The sequence below is a fragment of the Arachis ipaensis genome, chromosome B1 (assembly GCF_059453495.1).
Source record: "Arachis ipaensis isolate K30076 ecotype BB chromosome B1, ASM5945349v1, whole genome shotgun sequence".
Taxonomy (NCBI): Eukaryota; Viridiplantae; Streptophyta; class Magnoliopsida; order Fabales; family Fabaceae; genus Arachis; species Arachis ipaensis.
In genome coordinates, this window is record NC_142436.1 from 64149680 (window position 1) to 64165054 (window position 15375).

The 15375-nt window shown below is 35.6% G+C and overlaps 1 non-coding gene across 1 annotated transcript; it reads right to left on the reverse strand.

Moving 5' to 3' along the window:
• Positions 1-10177: 10177 nt before the first annotated feature.
• On the reverse strand, positions 10178-10285 carry LOC148576838 (small nucleolar RNA R71). The gene has a single exon (XR_015904666.1). It is a non-coding gene; the product is annotated as a small nucleolar RNA R71 (small nucleolar RNA).
• Positions 10286-15375: the final 5090 nt, after the last annotated feature.

A 15375-nucleotide genomic window follows, 5' to 3' on the forward strand; every position in this document is an offset into this window, starting at 1 on the left:
GGTTTCCCTTTGTGTCCTTAGTGCATACGTGTCGGTGGTAAGAATACCACTCTTTCGTGACTACCAGCAGTCGGCACAAAGCTCGACCCCATAATATACACACAAGGGAAAATAGTGATCCTCAGTTCGTGGGCGTCCCCGAGATCAATTCACAAACAAAACAATGATCCTCAGTTCGTGGGTTTCCCCGAGATCAACATACAACAACAAACACGATCCTCAGTTCGTGGGCTATACCCGAGATCAATACTCAACATTACAGTAATCTTCAGTTCATGGGTTATACCCGAGATCAACATACAACAACAAACACGATCCTCAGTTCGTGGGCTATACCCGAGATCAATACTCAACAATACAGTAATCTTCAGTTCGTGGGTTATTCCCGTAATCAATGATTATCAGTTCGTGGATTTTTCCCACCTATAAAATAGTTAACAGTTTGTAGGTTTCCCCGAGATCAATGATCATTCAGTTCGTGGGTACTTCCCGTATTTAACCAATTATCCGTCCGTGGGTTTTACTACTCTTTTCGCTTTGTTTGTTTACTCTGCTCTGATTACTCTTTTCTCTGTATCTGTTTCCTCTGCTCACATTACTCTTTTCTCTATATCCCTATTACTCTTTTTTTTCTTTATCTCTTTACTTTACTCTGGTTACTCTATTCTTTGTGTTACTTTATTCTGCCCTGATTTCTCTGTTTAACATTTGTTTTTAAGGCTTATGTAAATTTCGGAATGAATAGTTAGCCTGTCCCAAGTATAGGTTCATTAAGTCTATACTGAAGTAGTTTAACTTTTCATATTATACCTAATCCTAGTTGCAACTCAAGTACTAACTAAGTTGCCCTAGTTCGTTCACTAGTCTCTGTCTGTTTTTCTGTCATTAAAATTTTACAGACTTTTTCTTTGATTTTTATCTTTTCTTTAACTTCTTATCTTTCCTTTATCTTTGCCTCACTAACATGTTATTACCACTCCCTAAGTGTTTTATGAAGGTAATTATGAGATTCTACGCTTAAAGTTTTCTTTCTAAAGCTTTTACAGAAAACTGCCTTTTCCGCATTATTTTATTAATTTTATTAAAATATTATTTTTAATTAAATATTATTATTTAATATTTTATTATTATTTATTATTTTATCATTAAATTTTCGAAAATTAACTTACTTTTACTTTTAACCTTTAAAATTCACTTTTTACCACTCGTAACTTTTAATATTTCTACTTTTACCACCCTAACTTTCAGAAATTACCAAATACCCCCCCCAAACACCAAAATATTTACTTCCTTGCCCTTTTATGGATCAAAAAGGTGTTCTTCATTGTTCTTCATCACACTCAAAGTGTTTTTCATGTTCTTCATAAATTCTTCCGATTCTTTCTCTGTTTTTACCCGTTTTTCAGTCTTTAATTTTCAGCAACCGATTTTTACCATAATTCAAAATAAAATTTCAGCCACTAAAATCCCATCTTTTCTACATGATTTCAACCCAAATTGATCCTCAATTTAAGCTTAGGGTTTCATTTTTCCAGCTGCCCATGTACATGAACTTTAAAGCTTGAATTTCATCAAATTTCATCAAAATTTCACCAAATTTTCACTAAGAATCAATCATATATGAAACCAATTTTTAGCACAGCCAATTTATACAACATTCACACAACTCAAACACAAATAATCAAGATTAATTTTGTGACACCCTACCTGGTTTTGCTGCTCCTCATTCAATTAAACTTTCAGGTGGTCCTTAAGTACTTTTTCCTCCTAAATCACATCAGGAAAATACATATTTAAGTATGTTTCCTTGAAACCGAATCAAAAGAGAGATGGTGCAGCCAACTCACCTTGATTCTAGCCTTGATAAGTCATATGATTATGTAGAGAAAGAAGAGAGGATCATTTTGGTCGGATTGGAATTTTGATTTGAGTTTTAGTTCAGCAGAAATCAAGCTTTGAAGATTTGGAACTAAGAACTTTTCTCTCTTTTTCTCTCTTGAGAATTTCGGCCACAAGGTGAAAATGAACCAGACTTGGGGGTTTTGGGGGTGTAGGGTGAGTTGTGATTGGTTGGCTTGGAGGTGGATTAAAATAATATTAAAATATCTCATGTGTATAACTACTAAAACTAGATGTATCGGAACACTTGTAAAAAATCTCTAAAAATTATTTTCTGAGCTACTAGCATAAATGACACTAGTAACATATTTAATATGAGAATAAAATATGAATAATGAGGCCTTAGCATTGCTAAAGTCATCAGAGAGTGCTGGTGCTAAGCTACACCAGTAAATTGTGAACCCAATTAAACCAGTTTTCTGTTTTTAACTAAAACAGACTAGGTAACCTTATAATATCATTCAAGAAGCTTCTAATACTAATATAATGATAATGTTATCTTATTATCTCGCTTCTCTCATAAATCAAGTCCGGTTCATCAAACTGAGATTATTTACGAAAAATAGGATCAAAACTCCAAACCAATACGGTTTAAAAACTAGGTTCTTCGTGATTGCATTATCGAGCTTGCCTCAAAAAGTTCTAGCTTAAAGAAGACGTAACGACAATGAGGATCAAGATACTTGATGATATAGAAGTGGTTCTCCCCTTACTGATCTTCCGGAGAAATCAGTACTTTCAGAAAAGATCTCACGTACTCGAAAATCAGGGTTGTTACAATGTGAGCCTCAGATTCTTTTGGTTCCTCAATAGGGAACTCCTCAGAGGCCAGTGGATGTCCATTAAGGTCTTCCTCATTGGAAATCATTGCCTTTTCTTCCTCTCCAGGTTCGGCCATGTTGGTTATAGTTATGGCCTTGCACTCTCTTTTTGGATTCTCTTCTGTATTGCTTGGGAGAGTACTAGGAGGGAGTTCATTAACTCTTTTACTCAGCTGACCCACTTGTGCTTCCAAATTTCTAATGGAGGACCTTGCTTCAGTCATGAAACTGAGAGTGGTCTTAGATAGATCAGAGACTACAGTTTCTAAGTCAGAATGGCTCTGCTTAGAATTCTCTGTCTATTGCTGAGAAGATGATGGAAAAGGTTTGCTATTGCCAAACCTATTTCTCCCACCATTATTATTATTGAAGCCTTGATTAGGCTTCTGTTGATCCTTCCATGAGAGATTAGGATGATTCCTCCATGAAGAATTGTAGGTGTTTCCATAGGATTCTCCCATGTAATTCACCTCTTCCATTGCAGGATTCTCAGGGTCATAGGCTTCTTTTTCAGAGGAAGCTTCCTTAGTACTGCCTGTTGCAGCTTGCATTCCAGACAGACTCTGAGAAATCATGTTGACTTGTTGAGTCAATATTTTATTCTGAGCCAATATGGCATTCAGAGTATCAATCTTAAGAACTCCTTTTTTCTGAGTTGTCCCATTATTTACAGGATTATTTTTCAGAAGTATACATGAACTGGTTATTTGCAACCATTTCAATGAGTTCATGGGCTTCTGCAGGCTTCTTCTTCAGATGAAGAGATCCCCCAGCAGAGTGGTCCAATGACATCTTGGACAATTCAGATAAACCATCATAGAATATACATATGATGCTCCATTCTGAAAACATGTCAGAAGGACACCTTCTGATCAATTGCTTGTATCTTTCCCAAGCTTTATAGAGGGATTTACCTTCCTTCTGTTTGAAGGTTTGGACTTCCACTCTAAGCTTGCTCAACTTTTGAGGTGAAAAGAACTTGGCCAAGAAAGTATTGACCAACTTTTCCCAAGATTTTAGGCTATCTTTAGGTTGTGATCAGTCCAACCATGTCCTAACTCTGTCTCTTACAGCAAAGGGAAAAAGCATAAGTCTGTAGACCTCAGAATTAACCCCATTGGTCTTAACAGTGTCACAAATTTACAAGAATTTAGCTAAGAACTGATGAGGATCTTCCAATGGAAGTCCATAAAACTTGCAATTCTGTTGCATCAGATAAACTAATTGAGGCTTAAGCTCAAAGTTGTTTGCTCCAATTGCAGAAATTGAGATGCTCCTTCCACAGAAGTCAGAAGAGGGTGCAATAAAGTCACCAAGCATCTTCCTTGCATCTCCACCATTGTTGTTGGGTTCGGCCATCTCTTCTTCTTTTTCAAAAAATTATGTCAGGTCCTCTCTAGAGTGTTGTGCTTTAGCTTCTCTTAGCTTCCTCTTTAGAGTCCATTCAGGTTCCGGATCAGCTTCAACAAGAATGTTCTTATCCTTGCTCCTGCTCATATGAAAAAGAAGAGAACAGAAAAAAATAGGAATCCTCTATGTCACAGTATAGAGATTCCTTTATGTGAGTAGAAGAATAGAAGAGTAGAATGAAGAAGAGAGAAGTTGAAGAATTCGAACACAGAGAGGGAGAAAGGGTTCGAATTATAAGAAGAAGAGAAGTGTTAGTAAATAAATAAATAGATAGAAAGAGATGAGGGAGAGAGAATTCGAATTTTAAATTAAAATAAAAGGAAAATATTTTTTTTTATTTTAATTATTGGTTAGTATTCAAAAATTAAGGGAAGAAATAAAATAAAATTTGAAAACTAAATAAATTAATTAATTAAAAAGATTTTTGAAAAAGTGGTTAGTGATTTTCGAAAATTGGAGAGAGAAAAGTAGTTGGGTCGTTTTGAAAAAGATATGATTGAAATAGTAAACTTTTAAAATCAAACAAAAAGTTAAGTGGTTAATTGAAAAAGATTTGAAAAGGAAATTAAAAAGATTTGATTTTTTTTTAAATTAAAGTTGATTACTTGACTAATAAGAAACTAAAAGATATGATTTTAGAATTTAAAGATTGATCCTTTCTTAATAAGCAAGTAACAACTTGAAAATTTTTGAATCTAAACATTAAATGTTAGCATTAATTTCGAAAATATGAAGCAAAATTAAGAAAAGATTTTGAAAATTGATTTTGAGAATTTTCGAAAATAATTAAAAAAAATGAAAAAGATTTTATTTTTGAAAAAGATTTGAAAAAGATAGGATTTTGAAGTTGAAATTTTGACTTGACTAATAAGAAACAATCAAATTTTAAAACTTTTGACTAAATCAATTCAAAATTTTGAAATTTATGAGCAAAATAAAGGGAAGGATATTTTTTTATTTTTGAAATTAATGAGGAAAGAGAAAAACATAAAAATGACACAAAACATAAGAAATTAAAATCAAAACAACTAATGCATGCAAGAACACTTTGAATGTCAAGATGAACACCAAGAACTTATTTTTGAAAATTTTTAAGAAAAGAAAAATATGCAAGACACCAAACTTAAAAATTTTTAAACTTTAGACACTAATAATTCAAGAATACATATGAAAAACAAGAAAAAAATACAAACAAGAAAAATATAAAGATCAAATAAGAAAAATCATCAAGAACAACTTGAAGATCAATGAAGAACGAAACTCAATGCCTAGATTTTCGAAAACTTTTGAAGAAAGATTAAAAAGATGCAATTGACACCAAACTTAAAATTTGACACAAGACTCAAACAAGAAACACAAAAAATTTTTTTAGTTTTTATGATTTTATTAAATTTTTTTTTATTTTTCAAAAATTAATTTGGAAAAAGAAAATAAATAAATTCAAAATTTTTAATAGGAATTCCAGGAATCATGCAATGTTAGTCTAAAGCTTCGGTCCAAAAATTTAGACATGGCTTAATAGCCAGTCAAGCTTTATGTGAAAGCTTCGGTCCAAAAGATTAGACATGGCCAAATGGCCAGCCAAGTTTCAACAAACAAATCAGACATACAACAGCCAATTAGATGGGAATCCAAAGGCTCTTGCAATGATAAGTGGAAGCCTCAGTCCAAAAAAAAAATTAGACATGGCTTAACAGCCAGGCTTCAACATATCATCTGAAACTCTAGAATTCATTCTTAAAAATTTTGAAGAACAAATATAAATTATATGTTATTTTTATTTTTATTTTTTTGAATTTTTCGAAAATAAAAAGCTTAAAATTAAAATAAAATCACATAATCTGAGCAACAAGATGAACCGTCAGTTGTCCAAACTCGAACAATCCCCGGCAACGGCGCCAAAAACTTGGTGCACGAAATTGTGATCTCTAATAATGGCGTCAAAAACTTGGTACACACAATCTTAATCTCAACTCTTTTTCACAACTCCGCACAACTAACCAGCAAGTGCACTGGGTCGTTGATGAGCGGATAATTTATACGCTTTTTGGCATTATTTTTACATAGTTTTTAGTATGATTTAGTTAGTTTTTAGTATATTTTTATTAGTTTTTAAATAAAATTCACATTATCTGGACTTTACTATGAGTTTGTGTATTTTTCTGTGATTTCAGGTAATTTCTGGCTGAAATTGAGGGACTTCAGCAAAAATCAGATTTAGAGGCTGAAGAATGACTGCAAATGCTGTTGGATTCTGACCTCCCTGCACTCAAAGTGGATTTTCCGGAGATACAGGAGTCCAAATGGTACGCTCTCAATCGCTTTGGAAAGTAGACATCCAGGGTTTCCAGCAATATATAATAGTCCATACTTTGCCTGAGTTTAGACGATGCAAACTGGCGTTCAACGCTAGCTCTCTGCCCTATTCTGGAGTTAAACACCAGAAACAGGTTATAAACTGGCGTTTAACTCCAAAAAGATCAGAGTCTCTACACATGAAAGCTTCAATGCTCAGCCCAAGCACACACCAAGTGGGCCCGGAATTGAATTTCTGCATCATTTACTTAATTCTGTAACCCTAGTGACTAGTTTAGTATAAGTAGAACTTTTTACTATTGTACTAGGGGTCTTTTTCCCTATTTTCGAATTCATATGCCATTTGGGGAGGCTGGCCATTCGGCCATGCCTAGACTTTGTTCTTATGTATTTTCAACGGTAGAGTTTCTACACACCATAGATTAAGGTGTGGAGCTTTGCTGTTCCTCATGAATTAATGCAAAATACTATTATTTTTCTATTCAATTCAAGCCTATTTCTTCTATAAGATATTCATTCGCACACAAGAACATGATGAATGTGATGATTATGTGATGCTCATCACCATTCTCACTTATGAACGCGTGCCTGACAAACACTTCCGTTCTACATGCAAACAAGCTTGAATGCATATCTCTTAGCCTCCTGATCGTGAGATAAGAGTCTTCGTGGTATAGGCTAGAATTATTGGCGGCCATTCTTGAGATTCGAAAAGTCTAAACCTTGTCTGTGGTATTTCGAGTAGGATCTGGGAAGGGATGGTTGTGACAGACGCAAAAGGATTACTGAATCCTATTCCAGTATGATCGAGAACCGACAGATGATTAGCCGTGCGGTGACAGCTCATTTTGGACCATTTTCACTGAGAGGACAGGAAGTAGCCATTGACAACGGTGATTCCCTACATAAAGCTTGCCATAGAAAGAAGTATGAAGGATTGGATGAAGACAGTAGGAAAGCAGAGATTCAGAAGGAACAAAGCATCTCCATACGCTTATCTGAAATTCTCACCAATGAATTACATAAGTATCTCTATCCTATTTTACGTTTTATTTATCTTTTAATTATTAAAACTCTATAACCATTTGAATCTGCCTGACTGAGATTTACAAGGTGACCAGAGCTTGCTTCAAGCCGACAATCTCCGTGGGATCGACCCTTACTCATGTAAGGTTTATTACTTGGACGACCCAGTGCACTTGCTGGTTAGTTGTGCGAAGTTATGACAAAGAACTGAAATTATGAACGTGCGCATGAAGTTTTTGCCGCCGTTACCAAGGAATGAACTATCACGATTTTGCATATCAAGTTTTTGGCGCCGTTGCCGGGGATTGTTCGAGTTTGGACAACTGACGGTTCATCTTGTTGCTCAGATTAGGTAATTTTATTTTAATTTTAAGTTTTTGCTTTTATTCTTTTTATTTTTGAAAAAAAATTTCAAAAAAAATTTAAAAATTAAATTATTCTATGACTTCAGAATTTTTAAGAATGAATTCTAGAGTTTCTTCATGATCTGTTGAAGCCTGGCTGGCTGTCAAGCCATGTCTAAATTTTTGGACTGAGGCTTCCACTTATCATGGCAAGAGCCCTTGGACTCTCATCTAATCAACTGTTATATGCCTGATTTGTATCTGCTGAAGCTTGGCTGGCCATTGGCCATGTCTAGTGTTTTGGACCGGAGCTTTCACTGAAAGCTTGGCTGGTTAGTAAGCCATGTCTAATTCCTGGACCGGAGCTTTAGACTAACACTGCATGATTCCTGGAATTCTCATTAAAAATTTTGAAATCCTTATTTTTCTGTTTCCAATTAATTTTTGAAAAATTTTCAAAAAAGAAAATTTTAAAACCATAAAACCAAAAATAATTTTGTGTTTCTTGTTTAAGTCTTGTGTCAATTTTTAAGTTTGGTGTCAATTGCATCTTTTTAATTGTTCTTTAATTTTCGAAACTCATGCATGGTATTCTTCATAATCTTCAAGTTGTTCTTGATGATTTGCTTTGTTTGATCTTTGCATTTTTATGTTTTGTGTCTTTTCTTATTTTTCATATGCATTTTCAATTTGTTAGTGTCTAAAGTTTGAAAATTTCTAAGTTTGGTGTCTTGCATGTTTTTCTTTTCTTAAAAATTTTCAAAAATAAGTTCTTGGTGTTCATCTTGACATTCAAGGTGTTCTTGGTGTTCATCTTGACATTCAAAGTGTTCTTGCATGCGTCATGTGTTTTGATCTTGAATTCTCATGTTTTGAGTCTTTTCATTGTTTTTCTCTTGCATCATTAAAAATTCAAAAATCAAAAAATATCTTTCCCTTTTCTTCTCATAAAATTCGAATATTTGAGTTGACTTTTTCAAAAATTTTTAAAATCTAATTGCTTCTTATGAGTCAAGTCAAATTTTCAATTTAAAAATTCAATCTTTTTCAAAAATCAAATCTTTTTCATTTTTTCTTTCATAATTTCAAAATTTTCAAAATTTATTTTCAAAATATTTTTCTTATTTCTATTTCATATTTTCAAAATTAATGCTAACAATTAATGTGATTGATTCAAAAATTTTAAGTTTGTTACTTGCCTAGTAAGAAAGGTTCAATCTTTAAATTTTAAAATCATATCTTTTTGTTTCTTGTTAGTCAAGTAATCAACTTAAATTTTCAAAATAAAATCTTTTTAAATTTTTTTTTCAAATCTTTTTCTAAATAAATTTCAATCACATCTTTTTCAAAATCAATTTCAAAATCTTTTCTAACTTCTTATCTTTTCAAAATTGATTTTCAAATCCTTTTCAATTAATCTTATCTTTTTGTTTGATTCTTATCTTTTTCAAAACTACCTAACTAATTTTCTCTCTCTAATTTTCGAAAATCACTAACCTTTTTTTTTCAAAATTCTTTTAATTAACTAATTGTTTCAAATTTTAATTTTAATTTTATTTCTACTCTTAATTTTTGAATTTTAACTAATAATTAAAATAAAAATAAAAATATTTTTTTCTTCTTCTAATTTTCGAAATTCTCTCCCCCTTATCTCTTTCTAATTATTTTATTTATCTACTAACACTTCTCTTCTTCTTAAAAATTTGAACCCTCTCCCTCTTTCTGTGTTCGAATTCTTTTTCTTCCCTTCTACTCACATAAAGGAACCTCTCTACTGTGGCAAAGAGGATCCCTATTATTTTCTGTTCTCTTCTTTTTCATATGAGCAGGGACAAGGATAAGAATATTCTTGTTGAAGCTGATCCTGAACCTGAAAGGACTCTGAAGAGGAAGCTAAGGGAAGCTAAAGCACAACTCTCTGGAGAAAATCTGACAGAAATTTTCGAAAAAGAAGGAGACATGGCCGAAAATAATAACAATGATGGAGATGCAAGGAAGATGCTTGGTGACTTTACTGCACCAAATTCCAACTTACATGGAAGAACCATCTCAATCCCTGCCATTAGAGCAAACAATTTTGAGCTAAAGCCTTAATTAGTTTCTCTGATGCAACAGAATTGCAAGTTTCATGGACTTCCATCAGAAGATCATTTTCAATTCTTAACTGAATTCTTGCAGATCTGTGATACTGTTAAGACCAATGGAGTTAATCCCGAGGTCTACAGGCTTATGCTTTTCCCGTTTGCTGTAAGAGACAGAGCTAGAATATGGTTGAACTCTCAACCTAAAGATAGCCTGAACTCTTGGGATAAGCTGGTCACGGCTTTCTTAGCCAAGTTCTTTCTTCCTCAAAAGCTTAGCAAGCTTAGAGTAGATGTTCAAACCTTCAAACAGAAAGAAGGTGAATCCCTCTATGAAGCTTGGGAGAGATACAAGCAACTGACCAAAATATGTCCTTCTGACATGCTTTCAGAATAGACCATCCTGGATATATTCTATGATGATCTGTCTGAATTATCTAAGATGTCATTGGACTTTTCTGCAGGTGGATCCATTCACCTAAAGAAAATGCCTGTAGAAGCTCAGGAACTCATTGACATGGTTGCAAATAACCAGTTCATGTACACTTCTGAAAGGAATCCTATGAGTAATGGGACGCCTCAGAGGAAGGGATTTCTTGAAATTGATACTCTGAATGCCATATTGGCTCAGAATAAAATATTGACTCAGCAAGTCAATATGATTTCTCAGAGTCTGAATGGATTGCAAGCTGCATCCAACAGTACTCAAGAGGCATCTTCTGAAAAAGAAGCTTATGATCCTGAGAACCTGCAATAGTAGAGGTGAATTACATGGGGGAACCCTATGGAAATACCTATAATCCCTCATGGAGAAATCATCCAAATTTCTCATGGAAGGATCAACAAAAGCCTCAACAAGGCTTTAATAATGGTGGAAGAAACAGGTTTAGCAATAGTGAGCCTTTTCCATCATCCACTCAGCAACAGACAGAGAATTCTAAGCAGAGTCCATCTAGCTTAGCAAATATCGTCTCTGATCTATCTAAGGCCACTCTAAGTTTTATGAATGAAACAAGGTCCTCCATTAGAAATTTGGAGGCACAAGTGGGCCAGCTGAGAAAAAGGGTCACTGAAACTCCTCCTAGTACTCTCCCAAGCAATACAGAAGAGAATCCAAAAAGAGAGTGCAAGGCCATAACCTTACTTGGTGTGGCCGAACCCAGAGAGGAGGAGAAGGACGTGAATCCTAGTGAGGAAGACCTCCTGGGACATCCATTGACCTATAAGGAGTTTCCCTTTGAGGAACCAAAAGAATCTGAGGCTCATCTAGAGACCATAGAGATTCCATTGAACCTCCTTTTGCCCTTCATGAGCTCTGATGAGTATTCATCCTCTGAAGAGGATGAAGACATTACTGAAGAGCAAGTTGCTAAATACCTTGGTGCAATCATGAAGCTGAATGCCAAATTATTTGGTAATGAGACTTGGGAAGATGAACCTCCCTTGCTCACCAATGAACTGAATGCATTGGATAGGCAGAAATTACCTCAAAAGAAACAGGATCCTGGTAAATTCTTAATACCCTGTACCATAGGCACCATAACCTTTGAGAAGGCTCTGTGTGACCAGGGGTCAGGCATTAACCTTATGCCACTCTCTGTAATGGAGAAACTTGGGATCTTTGAGGTACAAGCTGCCAGAATCTCATTAGAGATGGTAGACAACTCACGAAAACAGGCTTATGGACTAGTAGAGGACATGTTAGTAAAGGTTGAAGGCCTTTACATCCCTGCTAATTTCATAATCCTAGACACTGGGAAGGATGAGGATGAATCCATCATCCTTGGAAGACCCTTCCTAGCCACAACAAAGGCTGTGATTGATGTGGATAGTGGAGAGTTAGTCCTTCAACTGAATGAGGACAACCTTGTGTTTAAAACTCAAGGATCTCCTTCTGTAACCATAGAGAGGAAGCATGAAAAGCTTCTCTCACTGCAGAGTCAACCAAAGCCCCCACGGTCAAACTCTAAGTTTGGTGTTGGGAGGTCCCAATAATGCTCTGAACATCTGTGAGGCTCCATGAGAGCTCACTGTCAAGCTATTGACATTAAAGAAGCGCTTGTTGGGAGGCAACCCAATGTTATTTAACTATATTTAATTATTTTCCATTTCTATTTTATATTTTTTTAGGTTGATGATCATGTGAAGTCACAAAAACTACTGAAAAATCAAAAACAGAATGAAAAATAGCATTAAAAACAGCTCACCTTGGAGGAAGAACTTATTGGCGTTTAAACGCCAGTAAGAAGCATCAAACTAGCGTTTAACGCCAGAAAGAAGCATCAAGCTAGCGTTAAACGCCAGAAACAAGCACCAGACTGGCATTTAACGCCAAAACAGAGCATGGAAGTGGCATTAAACGCCAGAAACAAGCAGCAAGGTGGCGTTTAACGCCAGACATGCACTATAAGGGCGTTTTGCACGCCCAATTGGAGCAGGGATGCTAAGTCATTGTCCCCACTGGATCTGTGGGCCCCACAGGATCCCCACCTACCCCACCTTTTCTTCTCTCCTCTTTACACCTTTTCATAACTCTCTTCCCCAAATACCCTTCACTAATCACCTCCATACATCTTCCTTAAATACCCTTAACCACTCACATTCATCCACTCTTCCCCATAAACCCCACCTACCTCCAAAATTCAAATTCATTTCCCACCCAAACCCATCCTATGACCGAACCCTAAACCTCCCCCCACTCCTATATAAACCCCTCATTCCTTCTTCATGTTCACACAACACAACCCTTTCTTCTTCTCCTTGGCCGAATACACACCCCTCTCCCTCTCCTCCATTTTTCTTCTTCTTCTCCTTCTTTCTTTCTTCTTTTGCTCAAGGACGAGCAAACATTTTAAGTTTGGTGTGGCAAAAGCATTGCTTTTTGTTTTTTCATAATCATTAATGGCACCTAAGGCCAGAGAAACCTCAAGAAAGAGGAAAGGGAAAGCAATTACTTCCACCTCTGAGTCATGGGAGATGGAGAGATTCATCTCAAAGGTCTATCAAGACCACTTCTATGAAGTTGTGAACAAGAAGAAAGTCATCCCTGAGGTTCCTTTCAAGCTCAAAAAGAATGAGTATCCGGAGATCCGACATGAGATCCGAAGAAAAGGTTGGGAAGTTCTCACCAACCCCATTCAATAAGTCGGGATCTTAATGGTTCAAGAGTTCTATGCAAACGCATGGATCACTAGAAACCATGATCAAAGTGTGAACTCGAATCCAAAGAATTGGCTTACAATGGTTCGGGGGAATTACTTAGATTTCAGTCAGAAAATGTAAGGTTGGCGTTCAACTTGCCAATGATGCAAGAAAACGCACGCCCATACACTAGAAGGGTCAACTTTGATCAAAGGTTGGACCAAGTCCTCATGGACATATGTGTAGAAGAAGCTCAATGGAAAGTTGACTCAAGAAGCAAGCCGGTTCAATTGAGAAGACTGGACCTTAAGCCTGTAGCTAGAGAATCGTTGGAGTTCATTCAACGCTCAATCATTCCTACTAACAACCGATCTGAAGTTACTATAGAGCGGACCATCATGATCCATAGTATCATGATTGGGGAGAAAGTGGAAGTTCATGAGATTATACCTCAAGAACTCTATAAGGTGGCTGACAAGTCTTCCACTTTGGCAAGGTTAGCCTTTCCTCACCTCATTTGCCACATCTGCAATTCGGCTGGAATTGACATAGAGGGAGACATCCTCATTGATAAAGATAAGCCCATCACTAAGAAAAAGATGGAGCAAACAAGAGATCATGGACCTTAACAAGAGCATGAGGAAATTCCTCACCATGAAATCCCTGAGATGCCTCAAGGGATGCACTTCCCTCCACAAAACTATTGGGAGCAAATCAACACTTCCCTAGGAGAATTAAGCTCCAACATGGGACAACTAAGAATGGAGCACCAAGAGCACTCCATCATCCTCCATGAGATTAGAGAAGATCAAAGAGCTGTGAGGGAGGAGCAACAAAGACAAGGAAGAGACATAGAGGAGCTCAAGAGCACCATTGATTCTTCAAGAAGAGGAAGACGCCACCCTCACCAAGGTGGACCCGTTCCTTAATCTCCTTGTTCTTATTTTTCTATTTTTTGTTTACTATGCTTTATGTTTTATTTATGTTTGTGTCTTTACTATATGATCATTAGTGTCTAAGTGTCTATGTCTTAAAGCTATGAATGTCCTATGAATCCATCACCTCTCTTAAATGAAAACTGTTCTAAAAACAAAAGAACAAGAAGTACATGATTTCAAATTCATCCTTGAAATTAGTTTAATTATTTTGATATGGTGACAATAATTTTTGTTTTTTGAATGAATGCTTGAACAGTGCATATGTTTTTTGATATTATTGTCTATGAATGTTAAATATGTTGGCTCTTGAAAGAATGATGAAAAAGGAGAAATGTTATTGATAATCTAAAAAATCATAAAATTGATTCTTGAAGCAAGAAAAAGCAATGAATACAAAAGCTTGCGAAAAAAAAAAGAGAAAAGAAAAATGGCGAAAAAAAAGAGAAAGAAAAAGAAAAAGCAAGCAGAAAAAGCCAAAAGCTCTTTAAACCAAAAGGCAAGAGCAAAAAGCCAATAGCCCTTAAAACCAAAAGGCAAGGGTAATAAAAAGGATCCAAGGCTTTGAGCATCAGTGGATAGGAGGGCCTAAAGGAATAAAATCCTGGCCTAAGCGGCTAAACCAAGCTGTCCCTAACCATGTGCTTGTGGCGTGAAGGTGTCAAGTGAAAACTTGAGACTGAGCGGTTAAAGTCAAGGTCCAAAGCAAAAAAAAAAAAAAAAGAGTGTGCTTAAGAAACCTGAACACTTCTAATTGGGGACTTTAGCAAAGCTGAGTCACAATCTGAAAAGGTTCACCAAGTTATGTGTCTGTGGCATGTATGTATCCGGTGGTAATATTGGAAAACAGAGTGCTTAGGGCCACGGCCAAGACTCATAAAGTAGCTGTGTTCAAGAATCAACATACTGAACTAGGAGAATCAATAACACTATCTGAATTCTAAGTTCCTATAGATGCCAATCATTCTGAACTTCAAGGGATAAAGTGAGATGCCAAAACTGTTCAGAGGCAAAAAGCTACTAGTCCCGCTCATTTAATTGGAGCTAAGCTTCATTGATATTTTATAATTTATAGTATATTCTCTTATTTTTATCCTATTTGATTTTCAGTTGCTTGGGGACAAGCAACAATTTAAGTTTGGTGTTGTGATGAGCGGATAATTTATACGCTTTTTGGCATTATTTTTACATAGTTTTTAGTATGATTTAGTTAGTTTTTATTATATTTTTATTAGTTTTTAAATAAAATTCACATTTCTGGACTTTACTATGAGTTTTTGTGTTTTTCTATGATTTCAGGTAATTTCTGGCTGAAATTGAGGGACTTGAGCAAAAATCAGATTTAGAGGCTGAAGAAGGACTGCAAATGCTGTTGGATTCTGACCTCCCTGCACTCAAAGTG